This window comes from Mesoplodon densirostris, chromosome 19 (genome assembly GCF_025265405.1).
Source record: "Mesoplodon densirostris isolate mMesDen1 chromosome 19, mMesDen1 primary haplotype, whole genome shotgun sequence".
In the NCBI taxonomy this organism is placed as follows: Eukaryota; Metazoa; Chordata; class Mammalia; order Artiodactyla; family Ziphiidae; genus Mesoplodon; species Mesoplodon densirostris.
Window position 1 is genome coordinate 10,761,177 of NC_082679.1, and position 11,748 is coordinate 10,772,924.

Consider the following 11,748-nt stretch of genomic DNA (forward strand, 5'->3'; position numbering starts at 1 on the left):
CCCAAATGGAAGAATTTCCTTTTTTCTCATGACTGAATAATATTCCATTGTATACATAACACCACATCATCTTTATCCATTCATTCACTGACAGACACTTAGGTTGTTTCCATATCTTGGCTATTGTGAATAATGCTGCAGTGAACATGGAAGTACACATATCTCTTCAGTAACCTGTTTTCATTTCCTTTGGATCTATGCCCAGAAGTGGGAGCATCCATGCTGTTTTGTCACAGTTTAGGTCCCCCTAGAGGGGTGTCCTAAGTCTGCCAGAGTTGCATAGTCTGAGCCAGTTTTTTTTTTTTTTTCTTTTTGCGGTATGCGGGCCTCTCAGTGTTGTGGCCTCTCCCGTTGCAGAGCACAGGCTCCGGACGCGCAGGCCCAGCGGCCATGGCTCACGGGCCCAGCCGCTCCGCAGCATATGGGATCCTCCCAGACCAGGGCACGAACCCGTATCCCCTGCATCGGCAGGCGGACTCTCAACCACTGCGCCACCAGGGAGGCCCTGAGCCAGTTTTCTGAGTGAAGAAATTCCACCCTATTTCAATTAAGCACAGAACGTGCTGGGGCTGAAACACTTAGGTAGACAGTCTCAGGTTTCAGCTCAGAGGCAGGTCCAGGCAGATAGCATCTGTGATTTCAGGATTCGCAAAAAAGCCAGCTGCTTTTCTTTGGCAGCAGCAAAGCCGAGACTCAGTAGGGTCAGACAGCTATGTTCTAAGTTCAGGTAAGGCTTTCCTGAACCCCTTCCTCTTCATCATTCTTATAGTCCAAACTGACCTTCTAGAAAACATGCACACCAAGCTGGAGAAGCATCAGCCTCTCAGGGTCAGACATCTGATTTCCCAAAAGCCCAGTAGCAACTGAAAATGGCTTTTGAAATCTCCGAAAGTGTATCTCCATCTGGAGATTGCCTCCCTTTTCATGTTGTCTCCTTTTTTCCCCAGAGGTTCCTATAGGCAAGACACATCTCTGTTCTTCAAACTCAGAGATTAAGTTGCAACCTGCTCACTGGCAGCAGAAATCCAGGGCGCTGTGGCCCCTGAACTTTTTCTTTGTAGCTTTCCCTGACTGAGATGATCCCACATCTAGGTGTAATAGCCACAAAATACAAACCCACACTCTAAAAAGTTTCCCTCTTTCCCCCTCAAACCCCTGAGCAATAAATTCAGCACTTACAAGGTTACTATTACAGTTGGGGGGTTGAAGGGAGGGGCTCTGTGACAACTCTGTGAAGCTATCAAGGAAGCTAAGCATTTTCCTCCTAGGCCTTCTTTTTTTCTCTGGTTTATCTAAAGTTTTGTTCCTTGGGGTGAAGTCTGGAGAAAACCAGTCTGACACAGTTAATTCCCTAGCAACAACTGTGACAACACGTGTGAAGTGGGTCTACCAGGAAAGCCCATCAGACACACATTGCCCAAGTTTCCCACTGCAGGCTGGTCACGTAGTCACGCTCTGCCAAGCACGAACTCAAATTCCCGGCGCCCAGAAGGAAAGCAGGTGTTCAGCATAAGCCACATTATTTGTACAAACAGTCAAGGCACAGTGAATCCCCATTAACAGGAAATGGTGAGGCAACCCTACCAAAATCCAAGTTCCCAGATGTCGTTCATGACCTCGAAACAGGCTTTTCTACAGACAGTGGTCTCAGACCTGCTATTAACTCTTTTCGGCAGAGGAGCTCTTTGCTGGGAAGGGAGAAAACAGAATGCACCTGTGGTTTGGGATTACCTTTGGAGGTACTGGTGTCAATTTATGCTTTTCAATATATACAGTTGACCCTTGAACAACTTGGGGGTTAGGAGCGCTGACCCTCCACTCAGTCAAAAATCTGAGTATAACTTATAGCTGGCCCTCCATATCCAAGGGCCTGCCATATTGGAAGTTCCCCATCTGTGGATTCAACCAACTGTGGATTGTGTTTTACTGTACTATTTACTATTTTTTTTCATTAATGACTAAATGGCCACATTTAATTCCAGGTAAATGTTAGAACCTCTTGGATTACAACTATAAATACATTTTTTTAAAAAAAGGAACACAGAGAGATAACTATCAACAGTGTCTGAGAATAGAGACTAAGTCAATGTACGTTGCATGTATTGCAGGCAAGGCAGAGGCATTCTTTTTAAAGCTTTTGCACAGACTTCAAATAATCTTAGAAGAAATATGCAGGCCTTTACAAGATTTGACTTGCTGAAATCAAAACATCTTCCACTCATGAAAAGTCATAAGACTTCAGCTTTTAAAGAAAATAATAAAATAAAAAGAACAGTTCCAGCCTTAGACCAAAAAGACCTGGAGGAGTATGGTAATTAGATTAAACAAGCATGGCCAGGCTTGGCACCTGAATGTACTTAAGAGCAAATGCTCAAAGGGGGTGGGGAGGAGGACAATCTATGTGGTAACAAAGGTGTATTATATATACTGTGATATAAAAAAGGTATGGTGAAAATGTACATTTTACTAAAGCTTATACAAGTTCCTTGGTCCATAAAAACTATGTTAGATTTTCATCTTCTAGTTTGATTACCTTTTACTCCAGCCACATCTCTATTTCTTGCCTATTTAAACAAAACCAAACACAAACCAACTAAACAAAAATAACAGCTGAAAAAAATCAATTTCCAAAAGTTTGTACATTTTGATGTTTTTTGTTTGTTTGTTTTACTGTGGCTTCTGCACTTCAAATCAGCACTTGCAGGTAGTGGGCTTTTTGAATAGCATCACTGGGTATGAAAAGTCTTCCCAAGAAACCACAAAAGATTGTTCATTTTTTTCTTTCTTTTTTTGGTCAACATTTTGTTGCACTCAAGTCAGTGTACGTCCTAGCAAAAAGACGGTAGTTAGGACACAACTGTTGCTGTAGATGATGTGACATTGGTCGAATTTGTGCTGACATTTGTGTAATTCCCCTTGCTGTTTGTGTTTGACTCATTAGGGGGCACTTGGCTGGAGTTGGCTCGAAGGATTGCTCCCGCCGCACTGCAGTGTAGCTGTGGCGCCAGTTCTGGGGTGTAGGGCCCTGGTTCTGGGGTGTTGGTGGAATAAATGATTTCATCATTACGGACCAAAGTCACTGGATCTTGGACTGGCTGCCGGACCCCTCTCCAACCTTCTCAGAATGCAGAAATGTCTGGGACAACACAGAGCATACTGTCTCCACGTCTGTACATAGTTTCAGCTTCTACATCCCCAAACCACACTCGTAAATTTGGAGTGAAATTCTGTCCTGTAAGTTCAAGCACTGCTACGTCCCCACCGCCATTCAACTGAAGACTGTCTACAGCAGGCACGGGTATGACTGGGGCAAGGACAGGGCCCATCGCCTCGTAAAATGTATACTCTGCCTTATCCGTACTATTGATTGTTCAGGAAGCGCCATCATTTATCATCTCTTTATTTGGTTCTTTTGGTCAAGGAGTGGCCTGAAATTGAATTATTCTTTCTTGAGAAAGGCACAAGTACATTCTTTCTGTATCCTTAAGGTAAAATGCACATTTATGGAGCTGTGACACAGGATCATCTGCATCCAGTAATGCGGTCTGCTTATCAACTTTCCTAATTATCAATCTTGGGAGTGCCATGCCAGTAACTGAACACACAAGTTTGACTGTTTGTCCATAATGGATGTATCCATCGCGGTCTGTGAATTCTTCTTCTAATTCACCATCATTTAAGAGATGAATGTAAAATGCTCCCCACTGCTGAGAACTGGCATGGAAATGACCTCCTTCTACATGCAAGTATCTGGTACTAACTGTCTGGGATCGAAGTCGATTAAACAGAGCCACCTTTGTTCCCGAGGCGATGCATAAGTCAGCATTGTTCAATGACTGCTTCTTTTTGGAAGGTTTGGAGATGACTTTTATCCGCGTGCTGAGGAACACACCAAAGTCATCACTACTGCCACAGAACATCCTTACAGACAGCATGAAGTGCTTCCTCTTGTCTGAGTCGATATATACAATGTTTTGGCCGTGCAATGGTTCTTTCCTTCCAAGTTCAGCTGCTGCATTTCTTGGTCACTGTTTCCTATTCCAATAAATGCACATGGTTGAGACTCTTGTTCAGAACAACCATTGCGTTCCATTTGTTCTTTTTTTTTCTTCCATCCACTGCCCATAAGATACACATAAGGAGGAGGGCAAAATAACCTTTTTTTCATTTCCATATGACTTCTATGCAGCTTTTGCATGAAGAATAAGTACTGTTTGATCCCCTCGCTCTTTTAAATAATTTCGCATAGCTTCCCTAGTAAGTTGTTTAGATGGAGGCCACTCACCAAATTTTCTTTTAATCCACGCCATGGTACTTCAAGAACATGTTAAGGTAAGCCACAGGCTGGAACACTTCGATGCCCCTCAAAACACCTCAGCCAGTGTATCTGTATCATTCTCCTTTCCTTTTGAGATAATAATGGTTCCGAAGAACTATAATGCTTCCATTTGAATGATAGTTTCATAATTTCAATGACTCATTAACATAACAAAAGACACCTTTATCACTCAGGAAATTCCATGGGTTTTAGGAGCTGTGAGCCAGGAACCTGTCACAACAGGCACCATCTTCCACAAACTCTCGCCAAAACTCCAACCCTCCTGTACTATTTACTATTGAAAAAAATCCCCGTGTAAGTGGACCCATGCAGTCCAAACCCAAGTTCAAGGGTCAACTGTATGAAGAAATATAGAAAAAAAATGTGTATTGGGACTTCCCTGGTGGCCCAGTGGTTAAGACTCCTTGCTTCCACTGCAGGGGGCACAGGTTCAACCCCTGGTTGGGGAACTAAGATCCTGCATGCTGTGCAGCATGGCCAAAAACCAAAAAAAAAAAAAAAAATGTGTATAAACAGAATCACACACTCATCCCCTGCCAGTTCTGGGTATGAGAGAGCCCGGGAGCAGTGACTCTACAGTAATGAGTACACCTAGTAACCATATTTTGGCCCCTAATCACCATTCTCCACTACACGGAAGAAGGCCTCCTTGTTAAAAGGAGAGGCTAAGTTGGAGAAGGTCATTTTGAGGATGTGACCACTGGTTGACCCATGAGCTGGACTTGGGCAATTGGAGGCTCCTTGCCCCCTCCCCTGTCTTTGGAATATGCAGTCCACTTGCCCCCTCCCTACTAGAAGCTGCCTCCAGGACACAGCCTTGAGACAGTAAGATGTTGTTAAGACCATCTGGATTGAATACATGACTGAACCCAGTTAAGTCCTCTATATAAACTTTTAAGATTCTGGCAGGCAGGTGCAGAGATCTATTTGTCTTGCAGTCACCAAAGACAAGCCTTGTATGTGAGTTCCCTTATTAAACCTGCCACCTCCCAACCTGAAGTGATCTGCCTCTTTCTTCGGTCTCTCCCTACCTTCTGTGTCTGGAGCTCCCGTTTCAGATTTCACCTAGGAGACTCCCGAGGGTGCAAATCAACAGGCTGGGAAAGTACAAGGTGAGCCTCACATGTCTTGTGCCAGAAAGTAAGGGGGTGATTAAAGAATGATGGGGACAAATCAAAAGGACACAGAAGCCAGCCTGAAGGGTTCCCATGGCCAAATCTGGGTTAATTTAAGGATCAAAATAAGTGACAGTAACTGATCATAACACATTGAATAGATTAGAAATCCAGGAGTCTAGATTATATTAATAAATCAGTTAATGAGAGTTTAATGAAAAGCAGATATTTTCATGAACTCAAAGTACCACTCCACACACTACTTCCTGATTATAATGGAAAAAACTAGTAACTTTACAGTGAAAGGTCTAGCAGATATCATATGGGTCCAGTAATCAAAATTAACATCACCACAAATGGGATAAATAAAATTGTACGCCAAAAGAGCACATCATCACTTCTGTGATATTCTGGCCAAAGATGCATAAGCTGAATCTAATCACGAGGAAATATCAGACAACTCCAAATTAAGGGATGTTCTACACAAGAACAAAAATAGCACGTAATCTTCTAAAGTGTCAAGCTCACGGAAGTCTGAGAAAATATTCCATACTGAGGGAGCCTAAGGTGCTGTAATGACTAAACGCATTGTGTGATCCTAGATTGGATAATTTTGCTATAAAGGACATTGTTGGGGCAATTGATGAAATGTGAATGGAATATGTGGATTAGATGGTAGTAATGTACAAATATTAATCTCCTGATTTTGGTTGTTATAAAATGATTGTGTAGAAAAATATCCATATTTGTAATAATATACACTGAAGTATCCAGGGGTGATGGGGCATCATGATAGTCTCAGAGTTCAGGGAAGGAAAATCCTTTGTTGCTGTACTTGTAACTTTTATGTAAGTTTGAAAATAATTGTTTCAAAAATTTAAGGGGGGGATTGTAGAGTTATCTTCCTGTGTAATTATGAAATTAGCTGCTACTAAGACTTTTGTACTGGTTAGGATAGACTTGATACTTCAGCTAATCCCTGAAATCTCAGTGTCTTAGTGCAAAAAAGATTTCTCACTCAAGTGATGTCCAACAGAGGTCAGGCAGTCCTTCATCTTGTAGCTACATATATGGAACAGGTGGCACCCATAACTCATGGCTAGAGATCACTGTGGAAAAGGAAGGAGAGAATCACCTGGAATATTTTTATGGGCAATACCAGGAAGTGGTGCACGTCATTTTTGTCCTCACTCCATTGGCCAGAATTCAATCATATGGCTCCAATCCATATTGGAGGATGTGAACATCATCTTCTCGTGTGCCCATAAAGAGAAAACAGTGTGTTGACCATATAGCAGTGTTTCTGTGATACTCTTTTTTTTTTTTTTTTTTTTTGCGGTACGCGGGCCTCTCACTGCCGTGGCCTCTCCCGTTTCAGAGCACAGGCTCCGCACGCGCGGGCTCAGCGGCCACGGCTCACGGGCACAGCCACTCCGCGGCATGTGGGATCCTCCTGGACTGGGGCACGAACCCGCGTCCCCTGCATCGGCAGGCGGACCCCCAACCACTGCGCCACCAGGGAAGCCCCTTCTGTGATACTCTTAAAACATCCCTTCGATAAACTTTCTCTCATGTGGTGGAGACTAATGAATTTAAGGGCCTTTGCACTGATTAAAGTTCTCACCACATTTTTTTTTACTTTATGAATACACTCTCTGATAACTTGTATGACCTGACATTAGAAAAAGAACATTAGGTTATTTTTCTAATACGGTCTTTTTAATAAATCTGAAGACTCACCCCAATTACAATTTTCTTCCTGTGTAGAAGGTAGGGTAGCAGTTTGAGTATTGACGATAGCCAGGGCTACAACCATCACATTTATGGATTTTGTTCTGCATGGACGTTTAACGATTGGGGAGACCAGAGGTATCTCTGGAATCCTTGCCATGCATGATACCAATAGAGTCCATCAACAGTGTGGGAAACCTGATGTCTTCCAAGAGTGGAGTGCTAACTGTAGCCCTTCCTGTAGCATGACCTACATGGACTGGACATAAATAAGGGTGCATGCTGTTTACTAAGACTTGAGGTGCACATGAGGCCCCTGCAACACTGTGCTATATTGTCTGTTGGTCACAGGACATCATCACTTCTTTTTACGACTGAATCTGTTAAGGGCTTCTGTATTAAAAGAGAAGACAGGAACAGCATAGCTCAGAATCCCCTTCCCCAGATGTTTCTTGGTTATAGTTGGCCATTGAAAAGGCACTCACATGAGACTTAGGAAGCATAGGAAGAAAAGGCACTATTCTCTGGAGGCAATTGCAGGAGGAATCATGGACAGGCATGAGCTTCAAAGCATCCAAGTGAGCTTCTTAAGAATCATCCAGGGAATTCCCTAGTGGTTCAGTGGTTAGGAGTCTGTGCTTTCACTGTTGAGGGCCCGGGGTCAATCCCTGGTCAGGGAGCTAAGATCCCACAAGCCTCGTGGTGCGGCCAAAAAAAAAAAAAAAAAAAGAATCATCCATATTGATGCTGCTGTGGGGGCAACTGCTGGGTATGCTGAGCTACAGCTGTCATGCCAGCCAGGTGCAAAGGCAGCTTAGCTACTGAGGCTATTCTAGACGACAGCTTAGTTCCTTTTTCAGGCTCATTTGCTTTTGCTTTTTTGTTGAATGATTCCAATCATAAATAAAGCTTTTAATACTTTAAAAATATATCACCCATATTGGTACTATAGACTGAGATAGCTTATGGGGCTTTCCACATCTTCAGCAGCTTCAGAGAAATCCCTTGAGTATCACTCATGTTGCTGCTGTAGACTGAGATTCTTGAGATTGGCAGCAGCTTCTAAGAAAGCTCTTGAGAACCCAGTTTGGCGCTGCAGGCTGGTGTTGGCTTCCCCGATCTACGTTCCCTTAGCTCTTCCAAACACGTGCGTGCCTCTTATTGTCTGTATTAAAAGCATTCATGCCTGCAGAAACTAACACAACGTTGTAAGTCCACTATACTCCAATAAGAATTATTACTCCATGGGAATTCCCTGGTGGTCCAGTGGTGAGGGTTCCGTGCTTCCACTGCAGGGGGCACGAGTTTGATCCCTGGTTGGGGACTAAGATCTAGCATGCCATGCGGCAGGGCAAAAAAAAAAAAATTATTACTCCCCGCCCCCCTCCCCCCACCAAAAGCATTCATGCCTAGAATATACAGAGTGGCATCTGGTTCTCTATTGAACCCTGACAGGTCAAGTACTGACCATATGTATAGAATTTCTGTCCTCTTGTGTAGACTCTGATGAGTAAGAAGATCTGAACTATTATTCAAAATGATAAACTCTTCACATGTATATGGTTTTCTTTTCCTCATGCACCTCTGATGAATAAGATGAGTTTCACATGAAGTCCTTAATATCTTTTTCCTATATATGGAAGCTTCTCTCCCATGTGGGTTCTGAGATGGACACGAAGATGTGAACTCCAAATAAGCCCTTACTCCACTCATCCCATTCATGGCTGTTTTCATTCTTATCACATTCATTATATTTACAGGATTCATCCCCTGAGAGAACACTCAGATGAGTGCGAAAACTCAGCTATATGCAAAATCCTTTCCACACACATAGCACTTGTAGGGCTTCTCCTCCTTATGGACTTCAGTGAATATGAAGGTATTTGCTCTCTCTGAAGCTCTTTCCACTGTTATTCACAGTAAGTCCTCCCTCCTGAGTGAAAACTAAGTGGACTTGGGGAATATCACTTGAACTGAACTTGAAGAAACACTTTCCACTCTCACCGCATGTTAGGATTTCTCTCCAATGTTCACCCTCTAGTGGACATGATGGGAGTTCTTGTCAAATCCCTCTCCACATTCCTCACTTGTTTAGAATCTCTTTCCTATACCTCGAAACACAAATACGTGACCTAAAGCCAAATCTCTTACCATGCACACTATACCTGTAAAACTATTATTCCCATGTGAACTCAATGATGGCTGTAAGAGGTGACTCCCTTCTAAAGCCCTTACCACATTTATACTGTTTTCTCCCTGAGAGAACAAACTGATGTCTGGGAATATATGAGCTGATCAAAATCATACCAACTATGTTCTCTGATCATAATGGAATCAAACTAGAAATTAAACTAAGAAACAAAACAGAAAACTCTCCAAACATTTGGAAATGGAATGAAAATAAAAATACAACATATTAAAATCTAGGGGTGCTGAAAGGGAAATTCATGCCACTAAATGTTTACCTTAGTAAAGAGGAAAGGTCTCAAAACAACAGTCCAAATCCCACTCAGATAACTAGGAAAAGAGCAAAATAAATCAAAAGTAAGCACAAGAAAGGAAATAATAAAGAGCAGAAATAAATACAATTAAAAACAGAAAAATAAAGGAAAATCAATGAAACAGAAAGCTGATTCTTTGAAATGATCCATAAAATTGATAAGCTTCTAGCAAGACAAAGACATTACCAATATCAAGGATAAAATGGGGGATATAATTACAGATGTTGCAGCCAATGAAAACTTAATAAAGGACTTCTATGAACAACTCTATCCAGGTAAATTCAACAACTGAAGAGAAATAGACCAATTCTTTGAAAACCAAACTACCCAAATTCACCCAATATGAAATAATCTCAATAGTCCTATAACTATTGAAGAAATGTAATCCATCATTTTAAAACTTCCCAAAAAAGAAATCTCTAAGCCCAGATAGTTTCACTGGAGAATTCTACTAAACATTTGAAGAAGCGTCAGCACCAATTATACACAATCTCTTCCAGAAAATAGAAGCCAATATTATCCTGATACCAAAATTACAGACAGTACAAAAGAAAGGAAGAAAGAAAGAACTAAAGGAAGGAAGAAAGAAAAGAGTTTATTGTTGTAGCTAAGTGAAAACTTGAAGCAATCATAGAAATGTGACTGTTAATTATGTTAGGTGTGATAATAGCTTTCTGATCTTGTAAAAAATAGTCTACATTTAAGAGATGCCTATAGGTGTAAGAGATGCCATCAGGGATTTGCTTTAAATTATTTCAACATGTAAGATAAAAAGGAAAAAGGGATAGATTAAGCAAATGTGGCAAAATCTTGACCATTGTTAAATTTGAGTGATGAATATATGGGGTCCATTGCATTTTCTCTTTTTGACTATTTTGGACATTTTTCATAATTAAGAATTAAAATCTTGAATGTTTAAAGCCTGAATTTTACCAATACTGCTATCTGTGTGAACTAGGGCAATGGTTTAACCCTTCCTCATGTTACAATGGGAATAATATCACTTACCTCACTGAGGCTTCAACATCGTAGGAATGGTGATCTTGAAGTATCCCTCAATGGATGTTAAGCTCTCTTTGTAAGAGTCATATCCCTTCTGAGAATGGAAAAGATGTTTAACCAAGAAAGGAAATACTACTTCCTGGAATTTACTGAACTATCTTCCTTCTGGAAAAGGAGAAAGCAAATATGACAGAGAGCCCATAATACTAGGTCAGTGGGGCTGGAGAGCTGAATTCCCACTCCCCACCTCCCCACCTAACTCCCACCACCCACAGAGGTGAGGCAGTCCTAGGCAGTGCTCTAATGCCTCCCACTAGGCTGAACGGGGACAGCTGAACTTTCAGCAGCAAGGCGGTAGAGGCAGTTGGCCCTCTGCCACCCCCCCACCAGCCCCCCCACTCCCACACACACAGTGTCAAAAGGGCCCAGAGGGAAGGTGAATTTCCATTCCCATTTGGACCTGTGTACTACACCTAAACAGGTGACTTCCTGCCAAAAAAGATCAAATGGGATCCAAAGGCTTGCAACATTGTACCCCAAATATCCAGGATACAATAATAATAATAAAAAAAATCACCCATCATACTAAGAACCAGAACAATCAGAACTTGAATGAGAAAAAAACAATCAACAGACATCAATACCAAGACAATTTAGATGTTGGGATTATCTGAAAAGGTTTTTTAAGTAATTACATAATCCTCCTTTCTGTCTCAGCTAGTTTGAGTTGGGTTTTCTATTTCTTACAACTGAGAACATCCTAACGGTTATAAACATCCATGAGCTCCAGTAGCCTACCCCAGTGTCTGGTGTTGGCCCTGGATTTCTGATGGTAACATGAAACTTGAGATACCATAGAACTTAAGCAACCAGTGTCCTGGAAGGTAAGGTCCAGAAGAAAAAAAAATGTGGGAACAACTAGGTCCTACAGTATAGCACAGGGAACTCTACTCAATATTCTGTAATAACCTATAAAGGAAAAGAATCTGAAAAAGAATATATATATACATATATATATATACATATTATATACATATATGAATTACTTTGTTGTGCAGTT

The 11,748-nt window shown here is 41.6% G+C and overlaps 1 pseudogene; it reads right to left on the bottom strand.

The window, feature by feature from the left end:
* Nucleotides 1-2,846: 2,846 nt before the first annotated feature.
* On the bottom strand, nt 2,847-4,316 carry LOC132480087 (recombining binding protein suppressor of hairless-like; annotated as a pseudogene).
* Nucleotides 4,317-11,748: the final 7,432 nt, after the last annotated feature.